Below are 6,477 nucleotides of genomic sequence, written 5' to 3' on the forward strand. Positions count from 1 at the left end.
TCTTGTTGCTTGCTAGGGTATTACCTGGACAATCTGAGTGAGGGACAGCAGCAAAAACCAGCTCAAGACTGGGACTGCAATACGCAGCCTTACCCTTGGTGGATACTCGGTTTCTCTGCCGGTCTCTTGTCTTTGCTCTTACTCCTCTGCTGGATGAAGGCAGTGTGGCAAACCTCACAGCCTTTGCCGGCTCTTATTGATGAAGTGCGCTGCAGTGTAGCCAATGCCTGTGAACAGCTGATACTGAAATATTAATGATATGGATCTGCTTGGGAAGACTTAAGAAGGGAGGGGGAGAGGAGGAGGAGGAGGAGGAGGAGGACATCGGTAGGTAAGGGACTGTCTGGAAAATTTCCAGACAGATAAAGCTTTTAAAATATGCTGCAATGCTCTCACTCCAGGATGCTCTCATGTGAAGACGGAGACTTTTTATCTGAAGAGCCGAGTTCCTGAAAGGGCATCTCCCCAGGGCTGCGGCAGGAGGCAAACACAAGCTCTCCTGGGTTCCCAGAGGCTGGAGAGCACGGAGAGCTGGTGGTGTTCGTAATAAACAAACAGGGTCAGGTTTCTTAGGTCTGGCAGTTACCAGAACCCAGCCTGCAAAAGAACGTAGCAAGAACATTATTTCTAGTAAATACTGAGAGAAAAAGAAGCCAGCTAGAGCTTGGTGCTCAAGTGAAGGGAGCTGGAAGTCCCACTTGCCATGTTTGTCAAGTCTGAAGTTGGCCCCTCAAGGCATTTAGTATAAATTACGGTTTTTGCTCAGCTGCACATCCCATTACAATAGTTCATTTCTGAAAAATCAGATGCCTGTTGGGGGAAATCCTGTTTCCTATTTGTTTCTCTGAGTTGCTGTAGACAGAGCTGCACCACTGCAGAGTGAGACGACATTTTACACCGACGCCATTGCTCACGTCAGAGGTCTGTGCTGCAGAGCACAGCGGGGCAAGAAAATCATCCAGCTGAGAACTGACTTGGGAAATCTTACAGTTTGCATAGAGGATCAAGGCCTCGCTAGGAAGAAATACCAAAATGTGTGATCATTAATCACAGCCGGATATCCTAATGTGCTTAAAGTTAAACTCAAGCTAAATTGTTTTCTGAAGTAGATTCTGAATGGCCCAAATTGGCTATTGTGCCACTAGCACAAACTGAAATTCAGCGCAAGCACCCATGAAAGCCATTACTGCTGCAACAAGATGATTATTTATTTTTACTATTATTTAATGGCGCCCTGTCTGAGATTATGGAAGCCATGGAGCACTGGTCTCTGAGCACAAACCCTGACCAGCTTTGGCTGCTTTTCCTTACCAGGCAATCAGAATACGAAATTCAGAGGTTTAACTGCGTTATGGGAGGGTAGCACACCGTAACGTCCTGAAGTGTAGTCGTCCATAAGCCACTGCTGCCACAAGTTATCAGCCTGAAACGGTCAGATGGGGAATGACTACAGAGAAAAGACAAAAGTCTGAATAAAAAAATGACACGTGTGTACATATATGCAGACATGTACACAAACATAGCTCTTCTTGCTGTAGAAGTAAGCTTATTTCTTTAGGTTTTGGGAGCATTTTTTTACTCCATACCAAAACAATTGAAAGACTGTGGATCTGGAAAATAACACAGATTTCTTAATCATTTTTTCAAAAATGGGTCTCCTTACTTATAAATGAAGAACTACTAATTTCCATTTGAATGTAGAGGAGCCAAATCTCTGACAGACTAATACATTTATCAATTGTTAATTAAAAAAGTGCAAGATTCAGAGGAAGGCCATCACAACATACCAATTATTATAAAAGCTCTCATTGTTCTGGACTGTTGCAGCAAGGAGTGAAAAAAGGTTTTTCTTACCATCTTTCAAAGTTTTCTTTAGGTGGCTGATTGACTGCTATCCAAGGTGCACAGCTGGTGCTCGTTTCTGCTCCCAGTGTATTGTTAAATTGAAGATATATGTGTCTTATCGTATCACATGACCAGTGCTTTAAGCTAGTTGCTCTTGGAGTCAGTCACAAGACTGCCATTGATTTCCTTAGGCACAGGGCAGGAGTCTTGTTTTTACTACATTTGGCAAAAAGTGAATTTGCCATCTTTGGGAATTGCTACTGGGCCCATTTCCTTTTTCACTAGGCTTTCAAAGAGCATTAAAGCAGAACACAGCACTGCCTAGGGTTATGGGTTTTACTGGTATTTTCGGGATAATGCCTAGCCTGTAAGGCTGAGCGAGAAGTATGTTTTGATTTTGTGAAGCTATTGTTTTGTCATTGTGATTTGTACAATTGAATTCTACATATTTTGCATTGCTATAAAAGGTAACAAATACATGAAATATATGGGATGTGAAACATGAATCATCACCAGATTGAATTAGCCAGTACTTGAGTGGGATACTCCTTTCCTGCATTCTCCTCTCCCGATGACCTTCAGAAAGGGCTCCCAAGAGGCATTTAAATGCCGTTGGATCACTCCCAAGGCAGCAGGCAGTTTGCACAGGCATTGTTTTACCTTGAAACCCTTTTAGGAAAGCTCTGGACTCAGGACAATGTTGTAGGTGATCTATAAAGGGCAAGCATCAATAAAGGCTCCTGAAAGTTTGCCACCCCATGGCAACTGTGGTACCCTATTTCTATTCTAAGCAGAGGATTCAGTTCCGATTTGTTGCCAATCCTGCCTCAGACAAACCTAACAACAGGAGGTAATGTATGAAACTTGGCTTTCAGATTTTGCGAGGATCTCAACTTTGTGCCTGAAAAACAATTTTTCCCTTGTACTAGATAACATAATCAGCAGCTAAAGAGATGCTCCTCCAGTGGGCAATTCAGAGAACCCAAGTTCCCATCTCACCTGGCAGTAACCTCTTTTTCTCTGTAATCTACCTTGGGACACTGGGGAGAAGTCACTTAAGCTAGACATTAAGTTCCCATTTTTTTTCTATTGAGTTTCATTCGTATCACTTTGTAAACAAATTTGTATCTCACAAACATCCACATAACAACAAAAGAAAGTCTCGCCTTGATATCTGCAATGACAAACCATCCAACTGTTGTTCATTTGAAGTCGGAATTCTGTCTGCTCAGGCTTGTTCATCGAGTCTCTTGCTGCATAACACAGTAGTTTCTAGAGTCTCCAAAAGGTGCAGTTCCCCACCTCCCACGTGCCTAAACCTCTCTCTGGGTGTTGGGTGCTCATATCTGGAAGCAGGCCTGTGCAATGCCTGCCAGTAATTCTGAAATATGGGCAAGACAAGTCTAACTGAAGTCTACCTATTCCCAAAGCACAGAGACGCGGCAAAGAAAACAATGCAAAGCAGAAATCAAGATTCCCTGTTCTCTACTGCCTGACTTTTCTCTGCATCTGCAACAGATTAAACCAGGATTTTACTTAATTTGTGTCTCTTCCCTCTTTAATTTTCCCAATTGCAACAAAACCTTAACCTTGTCCTTGGACGATGAACTTATGATGGAGACTATCAGCCAACAAAGGCATCTCGCTGGATGAAAGGAGTGGGATTTAGTCATATTCTATTGAAGTATTTAAATGGTGTATGATGTTTGAAAGACAGGTAAGGAAAGGAACGACAGACTGCTTTTGTGGCTGGTAAATATCCTTTGTTTAGGAAGTTTTTGTATGGAGAATAATATTAACAGGATCAAACCTTGCTCTACATAAACAGAAATCTTCCCTCTCTCTCTGCCTCTCTGTTTATGAAAACTTCAAAATGCCCAAAGGAGAACTGTCTCGGATCATTCATTTTCATGCCGTAACGAAAACAAGCAGTTCTGTCTGACATCCTCTTGGCAAACAGTTTAGGACTTGAATCCCTGCAAGTACGTTTGCATAGTTAATGAGTAATTTCCTCTGCCAGGGAATGAATAGCGAGAAGGCTGACGGACGAGCCATTTTTAAGGCACACATACAGCGAGCACAGTGCTGCCAGTACAGCGCTCAGCAGTCTTCCGTGACCGATCTCTGCTGTTGAATACCACTGATAGCTTTTGAGCAAACTAATAAAAATACAGTCAAGAAGAATTCATCTTCCTCCTCTGAAGGACAGACCACTGAAAGGAATCTTTCCTAGCCCAGCAGCTCCCCTCCTGACACTCCTCTCCCCTTGCTCCCCTTCCCGGAGCTGCTGCACAGGCACGTGTGCGCATCGGCAGTGGGCAGGGAATGAGACAGCATTTTCTGGATCTGAAAACCAATGCCTAATGAGAAGTTATCTCCTTGCCGTGCAGCTATCAACAAAACTGTCCTATTCATCTTCCCAGACATAAAATCCTTTCAGTTAATTCAGTCTGCTTCAGAGATTTGGTGCTGGGATATATGAATCTAAAGCAACACATGCTTATTAAAATAATTCCAGCTTTTCAAACATTTTTTCCAAGGCTTTTTTTTTTTTTTCCTTTTACTTACTCAGATTCTGAATTTAAGGCCATAATATAGATTTAAGAGCATTATGGAGCAGGCAATTAATCTGGGAAGACACAAAACAAACAAACAATGGAATCTATTCACTGAAAATTTAATTTCTACGGGCTCTTTCTTCAGAGGGAAACCGACTGGAATAGCCAGTGTGTTTACTTTCCAAGTACGTACAAGCAATTTATCAAGCGTATTGTTTGGCACTGTTTACTGCGTGGTCACCCATCTCCTATTGAACTGTAGCTGCAGGGCTCTGAGTCTAAACAAACAGAAAGGGGCCAAGACGAGATTTTACATCTTGTGCAGGTTATCCAGAAGACGGTGACGCTATTTGACAACTTGATTATGGAACTGCAAACAGGACATTGAATTCTTGGGGTGGGCAACATTGGAGGGGGTTAAGAGCTATGTTTAATGTAAGTTGTTATAATTACCAGACAAGGCAAGAGTAGTCCTGACAGTTGTCTGCAAGATTCCAGGGCATACCGATGAAACTGGTGGCAATATCAACTCTTTCAAGACTGAAAACAGTTTGAAGAAGCATTTCTCAGAAATACTTGGGGTAAAAGTATTTTCATGAATAAGGACACAGGAAAAAAAAGCCACTAATGACTAGGGACCAAGAGTGGAGCAACAATATCTGTCACCTGTCCAATTTAGTTGCCAAAATAGAAAGCAAGTGGGGCGGGTTTATTTGGCTACCTATTCTGAGAACAGCTAAAAACTTTTGAGAAGTATCAGGGCAGCTCCAAACAGCTCCACACTGCTATTACCACATCACTTACTGATAGGGTTTCAAGTATACGTTTGGACTAACACCTTTTTGCAAATCGTTTTCCAAACAATGTTTTAAATTTGATTTGTCTCACCCATTTCTTCCATTCCAGCAGTAGTATCGAGCTCCATGAGGTACATCAAGCCTAAATTAGGCAACTGAACAGTGAATTGGTATCCGCTTGTATTAGCTAGTGCACAGTTGCCTTCCTCATCCAGTAGGTACCTCCTAGAAAAGACTGACCTCAGAAGGCAATGAGCAAATCATTACAGCAAATGACCTTATATGTCTGTTTTTCCCTGGTTCCAGGCTGAGGCACCAGCTCAAAAAAAGAGGCAAAGTTGGGATGTATCGTGTTCCTAAATAGATGGTACTCATACCTGTTCCTCTACAGAAGTTAAGCAAGAAAACTCACAGCTCAGTCTGACAAAAAATCAAATGTTATGAACCAACAGTATAACCTGAATATGTTATTCAGACACCCCAGATCAGGACAGTTATTAGACAGAAATCTTAACTTGTGTTGCTCAGTAAGAAGAGTCCTTTGAATAATTCATATCTTCCACGTGTTCATGTAAGCATTCTATGCTACGCCCATCACAAGGAAAGAGACGTCAGTCCCCAGCATGCTCAATATTTTAACATCTTTCATAACTGCTACCAAAAAGTCATACTGAATTATTAACCTGCAAATGGCTGAGCGATCTGTGCCTCCCGATTGCTGCACTTGTACGCAGCACTGTCACAAAGGCACAGAGAACGGGTTCTTGCACGTGAAGGAGCAGCAGATGTTCTGAGCCAGGAGGATGGCAGAGAAACATTGCCCCACCACTTAGCGGGTATCATATCCACAAAGAATAAAGATTTCATGGCTGAGTTAAGACAAAGTGGAAAGGTATATATTGAAAGACAAGTCCAAAGTGTTTGGAAGTAGGTCACAAGTGGGACAACTTCAATATCTGTAGCACAAAAATAACTCTTCTGCGAGCCATGATCACACAGCAGTTCAGGCTATAAGCCTTGTTTGTTTTGTCTCGTGTTTGTTCCAGTTCCTTCCCAATAAGGCCTCTTATTAAGTAAATATACATAACACTTAGGTCACATCCAGTTAGCTGTAAGAAAGGCACATTTGTATGTGAAACACGGCACATAAAATATTCACACATTAACATGCATTATAGCAGGATGCACACAACTCCGAAATAAAAGAAGCAGGAAGGCACAGAGGGAAGTTGCTTATTCCTTTCAGTCTTCAGTCCAGAACTTGTGATGTAATCTCC

The sequence above is a fragment of the Pelecanus crispus genome, chromosome 10 (genome assembly GCF_030463565.1).
Source record: "Pelecanus crispus isolate bPelCri1 chromosome 10, bPelCri1.pri, whole genome shotgun sequence".
Lineage (NCBI taxonomy): Eukaryota > Metazoa > Chordata > Aves > Pelecaniformes > Pelecanidae > Pelecanus > Pelecanus crispus.